Raw genomic sequence first — 25,067 nt, forward strand, 5'->3', positions numbered from 1 at the left:
ATCAGTATCAAAGCCTGTTTTACATGGCCACAAAGTCTTCATTCATTCATTCATTCCCCAGAGCAGAGGTGATACTGATCATGTGTTCAATTAGAATTTCACAGAGAATTAGAGACCAGACATTTCCCAGGGAAGATCCACCACCTTAGAATCAGTTTGCCCTCTAGATAAGAAAAAGGCAGGCTCTGAGGTCAAAGGTATGTTTAAATCCCCACCAGCACCATCAGTATCTGGCTTCATTGGGCTTCTCACTCCTCCATTCAGTGCCTAGGGTGGGGGAGCGAGTCTAAAAATTTATTTGCTTGTGAGTCTCAGGAACCAGAAAATGAATTTTCAAATAACCAAACTGATGACAAATTCTAATGAAAAAAATTCCTATACAACGCATTATCTAAGGACCACAAGTTTAGGATGTTACCCAGATCCTTAACACCCAGAAGAACCTTCAGAAAGAAAGAAACCAAGAAACTCACAATCACCTTATCAAGCTAAATTCTGCCGCCACCCTAAACCAACAATGAAAAGAATTAAAGTTCAATTATTTTATTTCCTTGTGATTATTCAGAGACTCTCCTTTCATACTGCTTTCAAAGTAATCTTCTATTTCCATGGACCTATATCAAGAATACAAGATAAACAACAATAACATTCCAGGCCCTCAAGGAGTTTACAATCTGATGGGGAGGAGAATAAGACAAAAATAAGAATGATAAAAAGTAAAACTTGATAATTGAGGCAGAGAGATTCAGGTGAAGTACTCTAAGAAAAATCTGAGGAAAAAGGGATCACTTTCAGGGTGGAAGGAGGAAATAGAGTAAGGAACAGGGAAAGGAGTTCTGGGAGCTGGCAATCCCCCCACAACTGAAAGTACTCTCTCTTGGGTTACCAACCATCTCTTTTTATCTGATTACCTTTATACAAGCCACATCCTACTAGAGAAAGAGCTTTTGAAACTGTCAACCCTCTCTCCTCCCAGGGTTCCAAGACATTGTTCTTCCTGGTTCTAGCAGTGGGTCCTCCTTCTTTGTATTCATAGCACAATGCCTGGCATATCTAATAAATGCCAATTAATTAACAGCTGACTGATTTGTTAGATCATCACCCACCAACTGGCCCCTAAGCATAGGCTTAGAGGCTCTCTTCACTCTCCCTCCTTGAGGGATCTTATCTACTGTGTGTTTATGTATGTGTACACACACACACACACATCTAAAAACTTTATCTACTGAACTCCAATCCTAAATTATCAACTATCTGCTGAACTTTTTACCAGGTGGCCCATAGGTATTTCAAAGCCAATATATATCCTAAAGAAAATTCATTGTCTTCATTCCCTTAAACCCACTCTTCCTCCAAACTTCCAACATCTCTATTTCTGGGAAGGGACCTACCATGAAAAACAATGAACTCTGGAATTCAGAGTCTGATGGCCTCGTTGTAAATGCTATCTGTCATGTCCTATGTGCTTTTGGGCAAGTCACTGGTCCCTTCATAACACGGAGGGGTTGGCTGGGCCAAGATGTCTTACGATGTTCTCTAAGTTCACAGAATAAATGAAGGGCTTGAATTTAATGACCCTTAGGTCTGCTCCAGTTCTAAATCTATGATCCCTGGGAGGATCATCCCGAAATTGACTGTAGTTTCAAAAAATGGAGACATTTTGGCCATAACAATTCTAAACGACCAGGTAGGTGCTATTATTATTCCTGTTTTGTGGGATAATTTGGGATAATCCATTCTTCAGATGAAGAAACTGGAGCCCAGGTGTGAATGGGTGTATGTGCATATGTGTGACACCCAATGCATCAAGGTGCTTCAGGGAACAAAATTTGGATTTAGAATCAGAGGACCTCAGCTGGGACCCTGGTTCTGTGGGATCCTGGCTCTGCAACTAGCACCTTCATGACCCTGGACAAATCACTTCACCTCCAGGAGACAGACTTCCTCATCTACAACAGGAGGAGATTGTCCTAAATAACCCCTCAGATTCCTTCTATGCCTAGATTCACGATGCTCTGATCATATCCTGGCAAGTCACATTACCACATTACCAAAAAGTATAACACGATAAGTGGGTATTGATTCTCAAGGAATTTGAAATCTATTTGTATAGTCAAGTTACCACCATTATAACATCAGGAGGGAGGGTCCTCGAGAATAGAGACTCATTACCAAGTTTATCTTTCAGATACATAAAAACTTCAAATAAATAGAGCCAGTAAAATATTAATTTCACATACCTCTGAGACTAGGAAAGATGATCAATCTTTTTATTCTTTGCCATTCCACAAAAGGTAGTCATTTTATCTCTGAGAAATAATTGGTCCAAAGATTAAAGACCGAGATTGTTTCTCCCTAGAACTCTGCTTGTAAAAAGCCAAGAGTCTGGGACATAAGAGAATTCAAGGAATGCTAGGTTTGTCTTTTTCCTCCCCTTGCACCAGCGGATCATTCATCGCAAGGCCCAGTCTCAACCACCAGCTCTTCCCTCTCTGTTACTAAATACTTCCTTTCTTCTCTTTTGTTGTTGCAGTTATTGTCGAGGGCATTTCATAAGATGTCAGAAATGCCGCTGAAAGCATTGAAAGTAAAAGATATATCACCTTGGAAACTGGAATAACAAGGAAACATGGCTTTTGTTGGGTTGGGGTTTTTTTTAGTCCCTATTTCTTGTTCAATTTCACATAAACTTTTTAAGTTTTCTGCCCTGTATTCAATCAGCTGCTGCTCAGGGCAGGAGAGGGTGTCTGCAAGGGCAAGGCATCTTTCACATCCTGTGCTTCTGTGAAATGACTTGCTGTTCTGGTTTCCCCACTTCCTTTAGGTCCTGCTGTAGTACTGCCTGAAGTCAGCAGAGCTGGGTTCAAGTCAGGGCTCAGTCACTTGCTGGGACCAGCTGGGTCACCAGGGACTAGTCACTTAGTTTCAGTTTCCTCATCTGGAAAACTGAAATAACTATGATACCTACCTGAAGTCATCATTGTGAGAGAAGCCCTTTGTAAACTCTAGAGTACCATATAAATGAGATTTTACAATGAAATTCAACAGAGACTTATCAGGGGCCTACTATGTGCAGGATAATAATGTAAAGGTGCTTTTTAACATTTCAGAAGAACTCAGGGTGGGGAAAAAATTCTGATCATTATTTCTCCCTTTTCTCTTCCTAAAACAATGTAATGATATTTTAAATGATCAGCCAATATATGTTAGGGTGAGCTTTTTTAAACACTGGGGCCCTTTCAAACTGTCTATTAATATTGTACTCATCATCCAATGAGATAATATTTGTAAAGTGCTGAGCGCGGTGCTTGGCAAACAGATGATTAATTTCTAAGGAGTCCACTCCAGTCTTCTCATTTTCAGATAAGGAAACTGAAATTGAATGACTTGCCCAGGGTCACACAGCTGGTAAGGGTCTAAGGCCATTATTTCGAACAAATCTTCCTGGCCCCAATTCCAGCACTAAGTCCAGCATGATGGAGAGAACACTGGCCCTCAAGTCAAGAAGATCTATATAAGCTCTCCCACTTGATGCAGAAGTTTTATCTCTACCATCTGATCTAGGCCCTACACCATGGAATCCCCTCCCTGACACAGGGTGGGAAAGGAGAAGGCAACAAATATTTATTAATCATCTGTTTGCCAGGCACTGCACTACAAACATTATCTAATTGGATCCTAACAATAACCCTGTGAGGTAGGTGTATTATGATCCACATTTTACAATTGAGGAAACTGAGGCAGGCAGATTTGACCACAATCATACTAGTAAGTGTCTGAGGCTGGATTTGAATTCGGGTCTTTCAAATTCTAAGCCTAGTATACCAGCAAAGTCTACATGCCTGAAATTATTTTACTTAAAATTATGTGCCATGCTCTGTCTTGACATTAGGGACTAATTGTTTTCTTTGTGGCTGAATATAGTATTTCTGTAATAAACAATCCATTCTTTTATGGTTGGGGAAGGAGGTTTGGATAGATTATAATGACCAAAACTGGTTCCAGAGAAGAGCTGAAAAAATGTACCTCTCTCCTTTTTTGCAGAGGTGAGAGACTACACTATATATATTACCATACATTTTTGTTGTGCTGCTGTTGTTGAGTAAAATGCTTTGCAAACCTTACAGGACTTTTTATAAATGCTAACTATTATTATTAGCTATTACTATGGGTCCTCTCTTCTCTCTCTACATTCCCTCTCTTGTTGATCTCATAAGCTCCAGAAAAATCAACTATCATTTCTAAGCAGATGACTCCAAAATCTACATATCTAGGACAAATTTCGCTATCTTGAACCTCCAGCTGCCAGCCTGACATTTTCACCTGGCTTGGCACCTTAAATTTAACACGTCCAAAACTGAACTTTTCACCCAAATTTTTCCCTCCTAACTTTCCAATTTCTGTTCAGAGCAGCAGCAGCATCCTTCTACTCACTCTAATTCACATTCTGGAAATTATCCTCAGCTTTATTCTTTAACCACTTTTACTTCCTGACCTCCAGCCTCAGGTGAGAAGAGGAGTGAGAACTTGCCTTGACTGTGATTTCAGGCCTTCCTGCTGCTAACCTGATCTCCCATCCTGTCATGTGAGAGCCTCCCCTTTGACCGCAGGCCTTCCATCTCCTGCTATACTTGTCCCTTGAGGAAAGGGGAAAAATTGATGGGAAAAATGACATCCATTTTCTACTAGTCTTCTACCTAATCTCCTGCCTTCAGAAGGAATAGGACTAGTGAAATGGGGCCCTCCCATATGACCATGTTATGCTACACTTGTCTCCTGCCTGATCTTTAGCCTCCTCTAGGAAAAGAAAGGGCACCTTCCACTTAATAAATGTTCTCACACCTAGTTATACCCTACATATCCCAGTGATTCTAAAATTTCATCTCCCATTATCTACCACCCACTACCTTGTTTCTAGTCCCCTCCACCCTCCGCCCCAAATTCTGAAAGAAACACCACCACCCACTTCCTTTGGAATGCCTGTTCTCTAAGCCAATTCCCTTCATCCTAAATCTTTTCCTCTCCTATACCTTCCATTTTTTCTAACAATCACTGAAACCCGTCTTCCACCCACCCAAACAGCCTCCCTGGCCAATACCAGGTGGTTCCTCACTCATTCCTGTTGGCTCACTGGCCGAGGTGGGAGAGTTGGAATAGTCCTTGTTCTCCAATGCCACTTCCAAGTTCTCCCCCTATTTCCATCACTGAGTAACCTCTTCTCCTTTGAGGTTTATGCAGTTTATATTGACCACCTAATCAAAATTCTAATAGCTGTTGTCTACAGACCTGCAAGTGATGCCCCTTCCTCCCTCAACAACTTTGGCACCTGACTTACAATTTTCCTCTCTTCCCCAACTTCTGTTCTCATACTAGGGGACTTTAACATACATACTGACCCTCCTTCAAATATCCTAAACCGCTTAATTCCTCAACTTACTCAATTCTCATGACCTATTCTTCCAGCCCAACTCAGCCACACACAAAGATGATCATACCCTTGATCTTGTCATCAACCACAAACATATCACCGCATATTCAAGCATTCAGAAATTCCTCTCTCTGACCATAATCTATTGGTTTTCCACCTCTCTCTCTCTGCCTTCCTTTACCAAAACCTGCTTGTAGTGCACACAGAGACCTCTAAACCCTCAACCCCTCAGTTCTCTGCCAGGTCATCTCTCCTGTACTAGCCACCCTCTCTTCTGTTCCCCATCCTGACCCCTTGGTGAACCAGTTCAGCCATACACTGTCCTCTTCTCTTGAGTCCCTTGTAACATCACAAATTATGTCTTGCCAACCCCTCAACCTTGGATTACTCCCAATATCCAACGCCTTCACTCCTACACACATGCTGCTGGAAGAAGATGGAGAAAATCACACAGTCATTCTGATTGAAACCACTACAAATTTATGTTACACAAGCTCAATTAGCTTCTCCCTAGACAGAACCTCTCAGATCACCTCACTTTCCCACTCTCTACAGTAACTCTTCCAAACTTTTTCACCCCTCCTCAAATCTCCTGTGGCTCCCAATTCCCCCACCCTCTCAGCTGAGAACTTTACTTGGTATTTTACAGGGGAAAAAAATGAAGTCATTCTCCATGAGCTCCTTCTTCTCCCCTCTTCCTCAACTCATATCATTCAGAGGTTTTCTAACCTCCAAACCTGCTCTCTCAAAAGCTACCAATGATCTCTTGACTGCCAAATTCAGTGGTCTTTTCTCAATGCTCATTCTTCTGGACCTCTCTGCAGACTGACACTGCTGATCATCCTCTTCTCTAGGACATGCTCTTTGGCACACTACTCTCTCCTGGTCTTCCTATCAGAGCACTCTTTGGTGTCCTTTGTTAGAACCTCATCCAGTTCAAGCTCTCAAATCATAGGTGTCACACAGGGCTCTGCGATGGGCTCTCTTCTCTTCTCCTTCTATATTATTTCACTTGGTAATCTCATCAGTTCCCATAATTTTAAGTACTATCTCTATGCTGATAATTCTTAAATTTAACTGTCCTGCTCTAACTTCTCTGTTCCCCTCCAGTCTCTCATCTCCAACTAGACTTAGAGTAAGGAAGACCTGAACAAACATCCTGCCTCAGACATTTACTAGCTATGTGACTCATGGGTAATTCACTTGACTGACCTGTGCCTCAGTTTCCTCATTGATAAAATGGGAATAATAGTACCTCTCAGATAAGAAATAATATGTACAAAGTGTTTTGTAAACCTTAAAGTCCCATATAAATGCTAGCTATTATGGTTATTGCCAAACAAAAATATTTACATACATAGTAATAGCACATAACATTTATATAGCACTTTCTGCATGCCATACACTATGCTAAATACTTTATAATTATCTCATTTGATCTTTGTAACAACACTGGAAATAACATTGTTATACCTGTCCTTTAGGGAATATTGATTTGGTAGCTGTGTGGGGGATGGATTGGAGAGGAGAGAGATTAGATGCAGGAAGGCCAATCAGAAGTTTATTACAATAGCCCAAATGAAGGTGGCTAGATGGCGCACTGAATAGAGCACCAGCCCTGGAGTCAGAAGGACCTGAGTTCAAATCCAGCCTCAGACACTTAACACAAAAAAACTAGCCATGTGACCTTGGGCAAGTCACTTAACCCCAATTGCCCTCCAAAAACCAAAAAAATTAAAAAACCATAGCCCAAACAAGTTGATGAGGGCCTGAACTAGAATGGTTATGGTCTGAGGGCAGAAAAAAGGTCAGATATGAGAAAATCATGCTGGAGGTGGATCAGACACAACATGGTACCTGATCAGATCTGGGAGTTAAGTCCAGTATTCTATGCACCACCTAGTAATCAAGAAGGCAACTAAAGCCTTTCACAACCTAACTGCGAACTATCTTTCCCAAATCATATTAGCCCAGGACAAACCAATGGCTGTTCATGGAATACCGCATCATCACCTACGATATATAGTAACATACTACAACCATACCATGCCCTCTTCACCCCCAGATATGCTGGATTTATACAAACCCAATCCCTCCTTCCATAATGCCCCCCCTTCTTACTACCCTCCTCAACTCTACTTGCCCCCCACCCTCTAGTTCCACTCCATTTCTAGTCACTCCTTCCATTGTGCTACCTGGAATTCTTACACCATAAATTTCAAACTTACTTTCATCTTAAATCTGGCTTCCCTGTTTCCTTCCAATTTTGGCTAAAATCCCATCTTCTACAAGAAACCTTTCTTGCCCTCCCATAGTGCTAGGGCCATTCCTCCCCTCTAATGATCATCCCTAATTTTTCAAGACTTTCTCAAGAGGGCCTATTTTTTGCCTTTCTTTGTGTCCCCAGTACTTAACAACGCCTAGCAATAAGAGTAGAAGCTTAACAAAAGCTTACTGGCTGCTTAGTAACACTTTAATTCCTTTCCAGTACTGGCTGCATATTTATGCATACACTGGTCATGGTAGTCGAGTGTGAACATTCCGCACCCCCACTGGCATTTAGTCCTTTCTTCTACCACATTCACTTAATAACCTCTTCTTTAAGATGTAATACAAATGGGGGCGGCCAGGTGGCTCAGCGAGTAAGAGCACCGGCTCCAGTGTCGGGATGACCTGGGGATCAAATCTGGGCTCAGATGCTTAGCACCACACCCAGAAATAACTGGGCGTGTAACCTTGAGCGAGTTACTTAACCCCAATTGCTTTGTAATTCAAATGTATCATGCTTTATTAAAAAAAAGATGTAATTAAGTGTATATGCACATATGAACACTGTATACTCCCTGAGGCTCAACTATTCATCAATAAAATATGAACATCCAGACCAAATAGGTGGTGCAGTGGAGAGAACAACCAGCCTGGAGTCAGAAAGACCTGAGTTCAAATCCAGCCTCAGATACTTACTAGTTGTGAGACCCTGGACTAGTCACTTAACCTGTTTGCCTCAGTTTCTTCAACTGTAAAATGGAAATAATAAGATTCTGGTAGCTATTATATGCTGACCACCAGGATATTTTATTTCACTTAAGCAATGAGTTCAGTACATAGGCTCACAATCTTTCTCAACCTCAATTCCTGACCTCCTACTAAGGGATTTCAACATACCTGTGGATACTTACGCTTTCAAATACCTTAATTTCCCAGTTTTTAATATGTTCATTTTCCATGATACTCCTCCACTCCATCTCTGCTAAATATGGAAATCGTTATTTCCTTGATCTTGCCATCATATCCACGTTTTCACTTCCATCTTAATTAACTCTGAAATTCTTTTCTCTGATCACACTATTTTTAGCCTCCCTTTCTATTGGCCTAGTTAGGCTCTCTTCCAGCAATGTAATTCAATAAGCATTTATTAAGCACCTACTATATGCCAGTCACTGACAGGCAATGGAGATAAATCAGTAACAGTCCCAGCCCTGAAGGAGCTTACATTTCAACACATTATTCATGGATTCAGGGCTCATCCCAAATAACACCCCATCTTTTTGGTCATACTTAAGGGTGCCATCCTACAAGCCCAGCATCTATCAGCTATATAATTCTGGGATCTAAGCCCTTCCTAGGGACCCCCTGATCTGAATTCCTCAGGATCCATCCCAGGTATACCTGGGTCTCCATTTTCATTGCCTTACCATTTTCACCAGAACAGAAGAGTACATTGTATGAAGGTGAATATAGCACTTGGCTTGTAATCAGGAATATCTGGGATCAAATCCTGCCTCAGACATATACTATCAGTATAACCTTAGGTATGTCATTGAATTGCTATGTGCCTCAGTTTCTTCATCTGTAAAATGAAAGGGCTGTATTTTTTTTGGTTTGGCCTTTAAGATTCCTTATAGCTCTAAATCTATAACCTTCATACCTACCTCTCACTTGTTACAAATCAGCGATTTTAGGAGGTTTTAATTATAATGTCCTATAGCAAGGGTGGGGAACCTGTGGTCTCAAGGCCACAAGTGGCCCTCTAGGTCATGAAGTTTCACTCAGAGGGCAGTGCTTGATGACCTAGAGGGCCACATGTGACCTTAAGGTCAAAGGCTCCCCACCCCTATCCTTTACTAAAGTTTCTTGGATACTTGAGATAACCTCTCTAAAAGCTCAAACTTTGGTAGGTCTTGCCAAGCTAGAAAGACCTGGAAGCAATGCAGGAAGGGTCTGTCACCTACAAATAGACCCATATTTAGAAATACTTTTCCCCAAAATCTCCAACACTAATGATGTTTCATCAGCACAATAATTTATGAAGACCTATACTAAAATTTGCAGGGAGCATGCATATTAAGGGGTGAATCTGATCATTGTGAAATCCATTTCATCAGGCAAACCCCTGATGCTATCAAAGACTTCAAAATAATAATGCGACTAATTAAATAGTGGCATTTAAATTGTATCAAGTTTGCTTTCTCAGTGGTATTCTATTAATATTCACATCTATAAGGTGCAATATTTCCTACATTTTCCTAGGCAGGTTCTATTTCAAGAAAAGAAAGTATGCTTTTCATAAGATTTTGCGAAAATAATATCCTTGGGCAGCTAGATGGCATAGTGAATAGAGCACCAGCCCTGAAGTCAGGAGGACCTGAGTTCAAATCCAAACTCAGACACTTAACATTTATTAGCTGTGTGACCTTGGGCAAGTCACTTATCCCCAATTGCCCTGCCTTACCCCCTCCAAAAAGGCAAAATAATAACAATTTTTGCTAGACCACGTGTACTTCTTTTTAGTTCAGAAAATATAATTATAGACTATATATTTATGTTATATATCATATAGCATATGTATTAATAATAACAACATTCCTAATATATTAATTTATTATATTAATCGGGGCCAACAGACTTCACCCAACATGGTCCTAAAAAGGTTGGCAAATACTGTGCCCCTTCCAGTTGATCTTTCCAGAACCCACCAGATTCTCAAGGAAGATAGTGGTTTCTTCTTCACCATCCTCTCCCAGTCTCAAGCTTGGTGTTATGTCTGGGTGTCTACATCTCTCTCCTCTCTTCTTTCTTTCCCTACAGCCCCAAGGCTCTTAGCTGGCTCTCAACTTCCTCTTCTATCACCTCCCCTCCCACCATATATACATATGCAGTATTTAATTTTACAGTGGCCAGTCCCCTCCCCCTCAGCCACCCCAAACCTCAGAGGATTAAATTGTGCTTGAATTGTGTGTAAGAAGTTGAATGAGAAAATGAAAGAAAAAAGGGTGGAAAGACTTTGACAGAGCTGGTGATCCTCCTCCTAGACCTTTTTTCCAGGGAGCTAGCCAGACATTTCATGAGTGACAGCTGAGGTAAACTCTACTCACCAAACAAATCTATCCCCTCAAGAGATCATAGATTAAGGGCTGGAAGAGACCTGGGAATCTATCAAGTCCAATCCTTTATTAGACAGAGGACAAATTAGAGGCTGAGAAGGGTTAAGTGACTTTTGCCTAAGGTCACATAGATGATAAACACTTCAGGAAAAATTGGAACTCAGGTCTTCCTGATTCTCAGACCCACACTCTACAAACCATATCATGTAGCTGTACCTAAGGCACCTTTCTAGCCTATAGAAAAGTGCCTTCAGCTAAAAGGTAGGTCTTTCAGACCAATATTGGTTTTCTGGAGAGCAGTCTCCAGGTCAAACACCATTTTTTCATTGTGTTGTTAAGAACCTAGTGTTTTGTGTAATAACATTAGGATATGTGTTAACACTAGCAAGCCTTCTTACTTCCTTTTTCTGAGTGGTTGAATTCTTTTAGCCTCAGTCTTATTTTTATGCACATATTTAGATACTTAGCAATGAAGGAAGAATGTTTAAGGTTATATAAGATAGTTTTTCTAAATTCCACATATTATCATATTATAAAGATATGTTATATATTATATTTACCTTTGGGTGAAGTCTATTGCCCCCTTTCCCAACTCTTAGTGAAAAGAGAAGACGGCTGATATATGTAATGTAATGAAATATAATACAACAGACTACATAACATGCAGCAGCATGGTATAATTGAAAGGCCACAGGAATTGGAATCAAGTAATCACCCCCAAGTCTCTGTCCTGGGCACTTTTCTCCTTATATTCTCTTGGTGACATCGTCAGCTCCTCTGTATCCAATTCACTACTCTATGAAGATGATTCCCAGATGTGTATATCCAATCCCTAATGGTTCTCATGAGCTCCAGTTCATGTCCACAAACTGCCTGCTGGACGTGTCCACTTAGATTTCCTATCTCAAATTTGACATGTTCAAAGAAAATTATCTTCCTCCACACCTCTTCCAAATTTCTCTTATTTCTCCTAAGGGCACTGTTCCCAACTACCAAGTCAAAGGATCATAGGATCACAGATTTAGAGAAGGAAGGGTTCTTAAGAGGTCATTTGGTCCAAGTCTCTCATTTTCCAAATGAGGGCACTGAGGTCCAGAAAGGTTATATGACTTGCCCACATCATACAGGTTGCAAGTAGCTAGGTTCAGGATCTCTGATTTTTTTCATGATCCTTGCCTCCCACTCTTATCCAATTGGCTGCCAAGTCCCATCCACAATAGCCCTGAAGCCAAGTGTGGTCCTGAATTAAATACATTTAGCAGTTCTGCTACATTGAAGATAAAATACAAACTCCTCAATTCAGCACTTAAAAGTCCTTCACAAGTAGTCCAATCTTTACATAAAATAATTTGGAATTATGCAAATAAAGTGTCTAAAATGCACATACCCTTTGACCCAAAGAGTCTACTACTAAGTATATAGCACAAAGAGGTCATTTATAAAAATAAACACCACATATATGCCAAAATATTTATAGCATTTTTGTGGTAAGAAAAAAAAGTTGATACACATTAATTGGGAAATGGCTAAATTTAAACTGTGGTACATAAATGCAATGGAAAATTACTGAGTTGTACAAAAGGAAAGCCAAGTGGCACAGTAGATTGAGAGCACCAAACCTAGGGTCTGAAAGACATGAGTTCAAACGCAGCTTAAGACAGATACTGGTTGCATGTGTGTCCCTGAGTAAGTTATTTAGCCCCCTATAAATTCAATAAACTTCAATGGCTCCCAATCACCCCCAGGCCCAAATACAAAATCCTCTGTTTGGCTTTCAAAGTCCTCCATAACCTAGCCTTCACCTAATTTTCCATGCTTCTCACACATCACTCCCTGCCAGGTACTTTTTGTTTCAGTGACACTGGATATTCCAACGTTCCCTTAATAAGACACTACATCTCTCAGCTCCCAGCATTTTCTCTGGTTGACCCCACATGCCTGTGATGCTCTCCTCTTCCTCATCTCTACCTACTGCCGCCCCTAGTTTCCTTTTAAGTCTCAACTAAAATACTGTCTTCTAGAGGAAATCTTTCCCAGCCCCTCTTAATTCTAGTGCCTCCCCTCTCTTAATTATTTCCTATTTATCCTGTGTATAGTTTGTATATATTTGCTTGCTTATAGTCTTCCCCATTAGACTGTGAGTTCCTTCAGGGCAGGGACAGTCTTTTGCCCCTTTTGGTATCTTAACGGCTTAGCACAGTGCCTGGCACATAGTAGATGGTTAATAAATGTTTATTGACTGAAAGCCTCAGTTTCCTCATCTGTAAAAATAAGGAATAATTGCCTCCTAGAGTTGCTATGAGACTAAAATGAGTTAATATTTGTAAAGTGCTTCATCCAGGGCTATATAAATACCAGTTATTATTATCATCATTATAAGATGAATACAGAGAGGCATGGAAAGACTTGCATGACCTGATGCAAAGTGAAGTAAGAAAATAATATACACAAGAAGGACAACAATGTAAACCGAAGGAGCAACAACCACAAAGAAAACTGAAGACGAAGGTTGCAAAACTACAAAGAACAAGCACGGTCCCAAGAAAAAAAGGCACTTGTTGGCATTCCTTTGTGTGTGAGAGGTCCATACACAGGAAACATTGCATAGATTTCCAACTTTTTCTAATATGTTTTCAATTTTTTCTGATGTAGTGATTGTATATGTAGATTTTTTTCCCCTCTCGTTTCCTTTTAAAAAGAACTCTTTTATACCATGACTCTCTAGGATGAGGAAGGGATACAGGGAGAAAGTTAGGCAAAGTAAAAACAAAGGTATCCGTAGCATTTATATACATAGATATATAAATACAGAGATAAAAATAGATATAGGTATCTATATATATCAGTATCTATATAGGATATTTATAGATATATCTATAGATAAATATATATATTCTCTTCTATACATACATATCTATCTATATCTATCTATCTATCTATATATAAATATTCTTTTAATCCTTCAAATCTGACTTCATCCTACTCTTTTAGACTTCCAAAGATTTTCCTTTACTTATTCTCTGTCCTCACTAAACTGGCCCATTTGCTGGATCCCATACTTTAACATTTTATTTCCCAAACCCCCCATACTCTCCTCCTTAAAACCCTAGCTTCCTTTAAGATTCAGCTCAGCTTCCAATGAGAAACCTTTGCTGATCTCCCTAAATATTACTGTCCTCCCTCTCCCCCATCAAATTATCTTGTATAGATTCATCTTTTTACTTCTCCTATCTCCCAAGAAAACATAAGTGCTTCCAAGGCAGACACTTCTTCCTTTCTGTTTCTGTGCCCATAGCCTAGACTAGAGAATGAGCATGGCACAGGGGACAGAGAGGTGACCTGAGTCAGAAAAACTTAGACTCAAGTTTGCCTCAGACATACAAGCAATATGACATATGACCCTGGAAAAGTCACTGAACCTCTCTCAGTGCTCCAGGCAGTACTCTAGGATTATGAAATGCCTATTGAATATTTTCACTGTGCCAGTGAGCATCTCAACTCAATCTGTCCAAAACTCATTTCCCTCTACCACCAACGCTCTCCTCTTCTAAACTTCCGTATTTCTGTTTAGAACTCCACAATGTCATGCGTTCACAACATCATAAGACCATAAATCTAAACACCTCAAAGATCATCTGGTCCAACCCTTACCCATTTGACAGACAAGGTCTAAAATGGTTAAGTGACTGTCCCAGAGGTCCACAAGTGGAGGTCAGGGCTGGATCTCAGTTACTATCACTCTAACACGAAGGATTCCCCCCTTTCTCCCATATCAATGCATTTTCCAAGTCTTGCTGTTTCTACCACCACAATATCCCTCATATCTATCCCCTTATGTTTACTCAAAAATAAATCTTCCACCCTAGTTAGGTCCCTTATTACCTCTCCCTAGTACTATTTCAGTATCTTCCTAATTGGTCTCCTGTCCTGAGATTTCTATCTCCCCCCCTCCCATCCATTCTGCTCACAGCTGCCAAATATGATAACCCCAGAGTACAGGCCACTACTTAGATTTAAACTCCTCTGTTCCACTTTTCAAACCCTTCACAATCTGGCTCCAGCCAGCTTTTTCAGACTTTATTCCTTTTTACCCAAAAAGGCATACGACTTCACTTCCTGTGTCCTTCCCTTTTCCGCTGGCTGTTCCCCATACTGGGAGCTACCCCTTCCTCACCTCTGTCTCTTAAGAAATCTAGCTCCTTTTCAAGTTCAGTTTAGGGCCCAACTCCTACATGAAACCTTTTCTGACAAAGGGCTTCCTAACCCCACCCCCTGCTAATAGAATACCAAATTATGGGGTATTTAACTTTGTATTATAATTTGTTTACTTCATGTGTATCTGTATCTCTCTTGGAGAGCTTAAACTCCCTGAGAACAGAAACTATATGGCTTTTATAACTGTATTTCCAAGACACAGCACAGTCTTGGCATCCTGCCAGTCACATAGTAGGCACATAATTTTTACTGAATTGAATTCTTTTTTTTTTTGCAGGGCAATTGGGGTTAAGTGACTTGACCAAGGTCACCGGCTTGCTTTTGTGTTAAGTGTCTGCAGTCAAATTTGAACTCAGGTCCTCCGGACTCCAGGGCCCTGCTCTATTATTCTCTGGGCCACTTAGCCGCCCCTGAATTGAATTCTTAACACAAAGGACAGCTAGTTGGAGCTTCAATCTTATCACCCATAAAATAGGTTAATACTTATACAATTCATTTCTGGATAATTGAAAGTAATTTGTAAGCCTTAAAAGGTGAGCTATCATTAAAATGTATGTGACCTAGGGCAAGTCACTTTTACTTAGTGGGCCTCGGTTTCTTCATATGTAAAATGAGAAAAGGGGGAGTGGAGACCTAGCCCTAGAGGGCCATTCTAACTCCAGAGCAAAGATCTTAGGGTATTATTCACCTGATTTATCAAATTACACATTCCTATCAACAGTCCTTCAATCCTTTATTTCCTCTTCGACTAGAGGTGGCCATATGTACATATAAGGAGCTGAATACAAAATGGAACACAGAAATAATGTTTTTTCTTTTTTTTTTTTTCTATTTTCTAATTTTTCTACTTCCATTTCTAATTTTTTTTTCCTCAAAGAAATCTGGGAGATTGTTAGAACTAAATCAAGAAGCTTTCCAGATTATGGAAATGTTCAGGGGCAAAATAACTCAAATGAGATATGTAAAGCATTTTGCAAACTTTAAGACATTGTATATAAATGCTAGCTATCATTGCTGTTATTATATATATTGTGTTCCTTATACAGAACACTGTGATGAAATCCACTTTTCCAAACTGTTCAGATCTTCCTTTCTGGAAATTTGTCTCCCTGTATCCCTCCCCTTTGCATTGGCTGTGCCTATTTATGCCCAGAATGCTCTCCCTCCTACCTCTTGGAATCCCTACCGTTCTTCAAAACTCAGCAGAGGTGCCACCACCTTACACACAGCCTTTCTTGATTCTCACAGTTCAGTGCTCTCCTGCCACCAACCTCCAATTCTGCCTCTGTTTGGCATATAGTTTCTAGTTATTAATCTGTGGGCATGGTTTTCCTCCAGAAGGTAAGCTCTTCCAGGCAGTGACTTTGTGGGGGTCTTCTCTTTTAGTCACTGGTATCCCTGGCAGATAAACACCAAGACTGGAGAAAATAGATATTTAATAAATGCTTGAATTGAGAGTTTGATCAGGTTTGTGGGAGGGGGAGGAGGAACCACCAAAATATATTCAAAATCATCTAAGCCTTAAAAAAGCAAATTCACTTTGCAAACCATAAATACCTGAAACTGGTTTAAAAACCTATGTAAATCCTGCTTTTCTAGGTGAGGTTTATCCCACCATCAAGGCCTTTGGCAAATTGTTATTTTTTTTTCTGCTTCCATATTAGGAAATATTCCCAATCAACTCAAGGCTAGTTTTCTGTGGTGTTTCAGAGATTTGAAAAAAATCATGCTTTGCAAAAACACCCCACACTGACAATCAAAATGTAGATTTAAGGGTTGGAGAAATTAACAGGGATTTGTAATTACTTCAGAGAAGGAAATGGATAAAAATAAATAAAAGCTGTAAAAAGGACCAAGGAATTTAAATGGAGTCAAAATAAAAGTAGATCCTAAAGGCAAAAAAAAAAAAAAAAGGGTGAAGGAGAGGAAAGGGAAGCAGGATTATCATAAAGACAAAAGCCAGAGTGCTGGAGAGATTGTCGTGCTCAATGATATTAGCATTCAAATGGTTCCTGGGGGACTGGGAGGCCAACTCCTCCTTGGGGCTAGCTGGGTGGGGAAGCCGCAGTCGAATTTGCACCTTTTTACTCTCATTGTTTAAATAGAGAAGGTCTTCAGCCCGGCTGGATAAACAGGCCACAGCAAAGGTTAAATATGCTTTGTGAGAGCAAAAGCAAATAACCCACAAAGGCCATCTAGTTGTGAAATTGCCTGTTTTCAGGACAGGATTTTTCCAGGGGTGCTGGCTTATCTAATGTATTGTGTTTTAACTCCTAGCTCAGACAGGATAGTATGAGCCTGTCTCCCTCAAATTTAAAATTTTAAAGGCCACAAAATATTGTTTGAAAAGGTAATGTCTTCACGTGCCAAAAGCTTCATGCATTGAAAGCTTCAAGGTTCTCATTCCTAGGAGGAGCCAGACGTAAGTATAGATGATAGAAATTTAACTCAAACTAGAAATGATTCTGTGATCTTTGCTGGAGAAACTTAGATAAGGGGCTTGAATCAGGTAAACCTACAAAAATGCTTTTAGATCTATTATCAATATTGGTAGATATAAAATATGAGTATGAGAAAGAGATCTAGCAGTCATTTTTTGTTTTAAAGAAATCAAAGCTTTAGTCAAAATAGCACATAATTAATTATGGCAAGTTCACAACTCTGCCTCCAATAAAATGAGTCAGGGGGAAATTTCCATCATCTTCATTGTCCAATTCCCATATTTTGACAGAACATGGAACTGAGGAAATCCAGTGCCACATCGAAGGATTTAATACATAAATACAGCACCTTATCTGTTATTTGCTTGAGGCATATGTGAAGTCACAGCTAATGTATTCTCTTAATCTGTCTGTATGGCAGGCAGGAATTATTATGCCAATTTTCATTTTACACTCCAAACAGGATAAATTGTAATAAGGTGCTTTCTGTATCAGAGGATGGAATTTCCACAGTAGGAAGTTCCCTACAGCAATGAAATTTAAAGGACCAGAAGCCTTTCCAAAGTGGCAAAGTTAGAAACAGAAACCAGGTTTTCTCATTCCCAACTTCATTGCTTGGTCTCAAAGACTACATACTTCAAATGACACAAAAGAGCCTAGGATATACTCCCCTTCCTCACCTTTGCCTCTTAAAATCCCTAATTTCCTTCCATTCAGTTCAAGCAAATGAGAAGACAATCCCTTCCCTCCTTTGCAGAGGAAGCAGGGTAAATGAATATAGAATGTAGCATATAATGTCACTGGTTTTTTCAAATGTATCAATTAATTTTTCCTAATTTTTTTCTCCCTCTTTTTCTTGTATTTCTTAAAAAGTTTTTTAGTTGTAAGGGATGGCTCAGTGGGAGGGGGAAGGGTAAAGGTAAAGCTAATTGATATCAATAAAAACCTATTTAAATAAAATATTAGCTGGTACCGATCCTTCCCAGAGGCTAGTGCCTCACCTCCCTCTCCAGCACCCCCTCCCCATACTTAGTATTTATTTTATAGATACACTGTATGTTAGCATATGTCCCTGGGTTGGGGAATTTCTCACCCTAGGTTCCAAGAGAGCTCAAGGAGAATCTCACCCACCAGGGGATCCACAAGACCAGAGGTTAAATTGAGTATCCAAATTGAAGGGGGAAAAAAATGTATAAGGAAACCAAAAAGAGAGCTCTAGGAGACAGAAAACTCCCTGCTATATACAGATTTGGTTTATATACTTTTTCAGGTCCACTTAGAGCACATAGCCAATCAGCAGCATTTTGCCTCATTTACCTGAACCAATGGAGTACTATTTTGCCATAAAAGGAAAGCTGATTACTAGATTTCCCAAAATGGCAGGCTCAAAACTCCTTGCTTAACCTATTATGACAGCTTGGAAAATCCCACCCAGAAAAACAAGATTCTCCTATAGTCACCCAATATGTTTCTAAAATGGCATTTTCTCCCTCCCCCCCCCCCAACTAAAATCCCACCTTCTTCTGGAAGCCTTCCCAAAGGCCTTTTAATTCTAGTGCTTTCTCTCTTTTAATTATTTCCCATTTATCTGTTATATGGATTTCTTTGTATATATCTGTTTGCATGTGGTCTCCCCCTTTAGATTGTAAGTTCCTTGAGGGCAGGGGCTGTCTTTTGCCTCTTTTTGCATCCTTATATTAATGCCTTTCATCAATTAAGGTCCCAAATACTTGCATGCAATAAGCTACCAAATTTTACTAATGAAATTATAATTCCTTCAACAGGGTGGCAGCTAAGCCTCACACTCAAATCTTCCCAACGCTAGAAAAATGAAATAGTTTTGGCCACAGGACAGACTGTGATTTTAAGAACCTGCAACCATATTTTTTAAATGAAAAATTGAGACATGATCTAACAAAGGATTTTGCCTTTCAAAGTATCTTCCTGGGTATCCTGTCCCTCCTCAAATCTTCTGGAATTTAGTAATTATTGTAAATATAGAATACCCTCTGTAGAAGCAGGTGAGGTCCCCAAGAGCAAGATCAAAGATACTAGAATGGTTTGCCATTTCCTTCTCCAGCTCATTTTACAGATGAGGAAACTGAGGCAAGCAGGTGACTTTCCCAAGGTCACACTGCTAGTAAGCATGAGGCAGCATTTGAACTCATCATGAAGATGAATATTCCTGAGTCCAAGTTGAATGCCCTGCTATGACACCTAACTGCCCCCAGGTCCCAAGTAGTAGGCACTTAATAAATGCTTTTTGAATGAAAGAATGAACCTATTCTTTTCTTTCTTGGAAGGCAACAACTCAAGAGAATCTGGGAAGTTTCTGTGTTAGTGGGATAACCACACCTCAAACGTGATATTCGAAGATGCTAAGCTACTAGACATTTACAAAGAATTACAATGTTTTAATGTGCTATTATGAAGGGCAGCTAGATTATGAAGTGGATAGAGCACCAGCTCTGAGTCAGGAGGACCTGAGTTCAAATTAAGCTTCAGACACTTGACACTTACTAGCTGTGTAACCTAGGGAAAGTCCCTTAACCCTGACTGCTTTGCCAAAAATAATAATAAATTGCTATTGTGAAAATTACCTCAAAGTGCCCAGAGGCAATTACTTAAAGGTCAGGTCTTTCAGTCCATCCAGCTAGCACTTATTAGGGACCTACAATAAGCAAGATACAGTGTTAGGCCAAAAAGAAAAACCTGCCCTGCCTTCAAGATACTTATAGTCTACTAGGGGACATTCCCAAAGTGTTGTGAGAATTAAAGTGCTCAGAATCACTTTGCAAAGTGTGTTTGCCTAGAAAAATAGCCTAAAGAGGTAAAGAAAAGGAGCCAATAAAAGGAAGCTTCCTTCAGGCAGTGAGTCTTTGAACCCTTCAAGTAGGACTTCATTATCTTCAAGAAAAGCCATCTGAATTTGGTACTCTTAAGAGATATTCTGCAGATCAAGTTAAATAAACAACCTAAAACAAACAATATTTCTGCAGACAGGCCACTGAGCAAACAAACATTGAAGCAGCATGGAAATCAGCAAATATATCAGAAGGAAGTACCAGGGCCTCATGGAGATCAACGAAGGCCACTAAAAGCTTGGGTAGGATGGGATTAGGAAGAATTTAATTACCTTTCCTAGTCTCTCAGGAAGGAAGTGAAATGCAATGAGCTGCTGGACCTGAGAAGGCTTGATGATTCATAAAGAACATCAATTACTTTTTTTGAAAGAGGAAGAAGCTCTCACCACTCTCTTCAAAACCCAAAGTATCACTCTCAAATTATCTTTAAAATCTGAATCATTGCCTCCTCTGGGTTAACTGCCCACAAATATTTACAAACTCTCACTATGTGCAAATGCCCTGTGCTAAATAAGGGCCACATTAGTAGACCTGTCCCTGCCCACAAAGAACTTCAAATATAGTTAAGGCACACCTTGTCTTGCCCTTCCATTGTAATTCTTTGGAACTACCATTTTGAAAGCAATCAGAGCAGCCACTCCATCCCACTTCAGGTGCTCCAGACATCCTCTGCAGCCACCCATAGCTTTGAGACAGGGTTGTTTTCCCCTGCCTAGGCATTCTATATTCATTGTCAAACTCATCTTCTAACAGTACAGGTCCCTATTCAATAGACGTGTTTGCCTATTACCTCCAGGATCAAATATAAAATCTTGCTTAGCTTTTAGCCCTTGCCTCCTTTTACAATCTTTTCACCTTCCTCCCCTACACAAACTCAACAATTCAGTGATGCTGACTTCCTTGCAGTTTCTAAAACAAAACACACTATCTCTTGACTCCCTTGAGCATTTTCACTGGCTGTCTCCCACACCTAGAATTCGCTCTTTTCACCTGGCTTCCTTCTAGTCTCAACTAAAGCCTCACCTTCCGCAAGAAGCCATCCCCAGTTGTCCTGGATCTTAGTGCCTTCTCTCTGATACATGTTCCAAATTATCCTGTGCATGTATCTTATTTGTACATAGTTGCATGAAGTCTTCCCATTAGACAGTGAGCTCCTTGGGAGTAGGGACTTTTTTTTGTTATTGTTTTTGCTTTGCCTTTCTTTGTATGCCCAAAGAATGGGACAGTGCCTGGCACAAAGTAATAGACAATTTGAGACTGATACTCGGGTTCTGAAGACAGTGAGTATAGTTTCTTCCTCTTTCAAAAAAAAAGTAATAGGGGCAGCTAGGTGGTACAGTGAATAGAGCTCCAGCCCTGGAGTCAGGAGGGCCTGAGTTCAAAATCAGTCTCAGACACTTAACACTTACTAGCTGTGTGACCTTGGACAAGTCACTTAACCCCAATTGCCCTGCCTTCCCCCCTCCAAAATCCAAAATTTTTTTAAAAAGTAATAGATGTTCCTAACAAATGCCAGTTGACAAAAAGCATGGTTCCTTCTAGAGTCTTCATGAACAATATTAGTTGGACTAACTCAGGAGTTCTTAGAGATCTGTGAAATTGGTTTGTTTTGTTTTTAATATTTTGATAATCAGTATAACTGATTTCCTTTGTAATCCCCTGCATTTTACTTTGTGCATTCAAAAAAAAATTCCATGGGGAGGTCCATGGGCTTCACAAGAGGGCCAAAAGTATTCATGACACAGAGAAAGATATTCCACACTTTCATATATTTACCCCCCTGCTTTATATATTTCTTTCTTACCTTCAAATCCCCTCATTAAGCCCATTTCCCCATTTTATAGATGAAAAACTAAGGAACAGAGGAACTCTCTCAGCGGTATCAACTATCCAGAGTCAGTGGCAGCTATGACAATCAGGGAGTGTTCTTTCCCTAGCCCTACCTGACCTCCTCACTTAGAGCTGGTTACACAAGACATTAAAACTGTTTAACAGTAATAAAGAAAGTTAGGAATTAACAGCTTCTATGTGGACAAATTATTGGGGTTTCTTTTTTTTTTAAAAAACACCAAAAAAGTTTTCCTTGATGGAAAAACAAGGTATAAAAGTTTGAACTGCATTTTGACCATTTATTTATCTGATTCCAAGTGATGATTGTGTTCATTAATTTAAAATCATAAATCCCTCATCCATTGCTAAAATATTCTTAAGCTGTTGTATGAAATACCAAAATAAATGTTAGCAACAGCATACACAGATCAATCACTCTGTCTCCCTCCATTACACTTGCCAAGGTCAGTATCTGGTATTCCTGAAATGTTCACCTGTAGAATGAATAGATGTTTTGTAAGGATTTTCAATTCAAACAGAAAAAAAGGAAGAATGAAAATAAGAAACAATTAGCTATTCAATGGTACTGAACACATTCCAAGTATGAGTTCCTTTGTTTATTTTTTTTTTCTTACCCACCTTGGGACTTTAAGCCATATAAAAATGGGTCTTGTGTGAATTTTCTACATGCCTTCTGAAGACCTTAGTGGAGATGTTGATGTAAGCCTCAGCTTTTATTTTGCAGCCAGGGACAGAAACAGAGAGTTATCTATTAAACATTTTCATCTTGTTTTCTATCCCTCAAGACACTTAAACTAGCAGCTGGTAAGGAAACTGGCTTATGCTTATAGTAGTGGAAAAGTCACAGGACAAAAAAAAATCCCAAACCTACCTCACGGTTATTTTAGTTGCTGCATCCCGACAACCCAAAGATTCAGTCAGTGGCACTGACCTCCTCCTTACTGTTCCTTGAACAGGATATTCCATCTCCAGACTCCAAGGTTTTTCTCTTGCTGTGTCCCATTCTTGGAACACTCTCCCTCCTCAGCCTCAGTCTTCTGCCTTTCTTGGATTCCTTCAAGATTCATTTCTAATTCTACCTTCTGCAAGAGGCTTTTCTCAGTTACCTCCACTCCCCTTCCCCCCCCCCACTAGTTCCATCCCTCTTCCATTACCTCCCACTTATACTGTATGTACGTACTGATGAGTCAATAATCAGGTATTTTCTGTATGTCTCTGAAGCCCAAGAATTTGGGTAGTTTTAATTATAAGTAAAGGATAAATGAAAATAATTCTGTTGCCTTTCTTAATACATATGTGTGTTTGTATACATACATCTTGCATCTCATATGGTTTGCATGTTGTATACCCCTTTAGAATGAGTACCTCTGAAGTCAGGGACCATGTTCTTGTTTTAATTTATATCCCTAGCATTTAGCACAGTGCCTGGTACATAATAAGTGTGTAACAAATACCTGAGGAGAAGGAGGAGAATGGTCGTGTTGGTGGTGGTGAATCTCCACAGGCATGAAAACCTGTCCCTCCTCACCTGTGACTTCTGGTTTCCCAGGCTTCCTTCAAGATTAGGCTCTAATCTTGCTGCCAAGAAGCCTTTCCCAGTCTTTCCAGCACTCCTTCCCTCGGCCCCTCCCCTGCCTTCCCCTGGTGTTTCCTTCCTACTTACTTAGCATATATCTAGCATATACATAACTGGGTGATGTCTTCCCATTAGAATGTGAATTCCTTTAGGGCAGGGACTGGTTTTTTGCCTTTATTTGCATCCCCAGTGACATAGTAAACACTTAATAGATGCTTCTTGATGACGAAAATCAGAGCCAAGTGGAAAATTTTCAAGCAGTTGGAGCTTAATTATCCCTTTCATCAAGAAGTCTCTTCCTACCTTCCTCCTGGGTTCTTTTTCAATCCAACTGCCTTTATAGCCCAGTGAAGTAAAGCAACCCTCTAGTATCCCTTTTCTAAAGGACACAGGAAAGCCATTCATGAGAGCATGGGAAGTGGGGAAAGAAGGCAGCAGCCAATATGATTGATCTTTGTATGCCTATTGATTAGCACAATGCCTAGCACACGGTAGGCACTTACCAGATACTGGCTAAGGGATGGAAAAGATACTCAGTCCCAGAATCTGATGTTCTAAATTTTCCAGTGTTTCATAGTTGAGTGTTTCACTGAGGCCCTGAGCAGGATCTCAATGTGCAAAAACAAAACAGCAGCTGATGCTTATATAACTTTACCTACATTATCCCAGTTAAGCCTCTCAATGACTATGAGCTAAGTACCACAGGCATCCTCATTCCCATTTTACTGATGAGTAAACAGCTGAGAGAAGTCAAACAATTTGCCAGTGGTCACCCAGCTGCTAACGGTCAGAAGAAAGATTTGAAACTGGGTCTTGCTGATTCCTGATGTGGCAGTGTCCACTACGCAGAGCAGGCCAGAGAGAGAAACAGGGCAGCTGTCCAAGGGTTTACAATTATGGGAGGCTGAATGATCCTAGATTGGAAACATTCCAGCAGCATCCTAGATACTTGTGGTGAAGGTTCTTATTCTAGGTTATACTCTACTGAGGGCCTTGTACAACTTTTTAGAATCATCTGCTTAGTACTTAGCATAAGGTCTGACATACAGTATGTACTTAATAAGTGTTTATTGACTGTCCAAAACACTGAATTCTGGGAAACAGCAGGTCAGATGATAATAAAGGGATTTGTGCGTACATGTGCCAGAGGATCTGGATTCGAATCCCAGGATCTACTCTACAATCTGCATGACCTTTGTCAAGTCTGTTCTCCTCTTGGGTCTCACTTTCCTGATTTGTAAAATGAGGGCAGTGGGAGGGTGGACTGGATGACCTTCTAAAGGCCCCTCTAGTTCTGAGTCTGTAATC

General features: G+C 40.1%; 1 long non-coding RNA gene across 1 annotated transcript in view; it reads right to left on the reverse strand.

The window, feature by feature from the left end:
* The window catches only part of LOC138150918 (uncharacterized), a 54,658-nt gene extending 30,862 nt beyond the window's left edge, over positions 1-23,796 (reverse strand). The window contains exon 1 of the long non-coding RNA XR_011165685.1: positions 23,638-23,796. This is a non-coding gene — a long non-coding RNA (uncharacterized lncRNA). The remainder of the gene's footprint in view (positions 1-23,637) is intronic.
* Positions 23,797-25,067: the final 1,271 nt, after the last annotated feature.

Source organism: Petaurus breviceps, unplaced genomic scaffold (assembly GCF_028583685.1).
Source record: "Petaurus breviceps papuanus isolate PSGF00001 unplaced genomic scaffold, PetGlider_PUasm1.0 90895, whole genome shotgun sequence".
NCBI classification, from domain to species: Eukaryota; Metazoa; Chordata; class Mammalia; order Diprotodontia; family Petauridae; genus Petaurus; species Petaurus breviceps.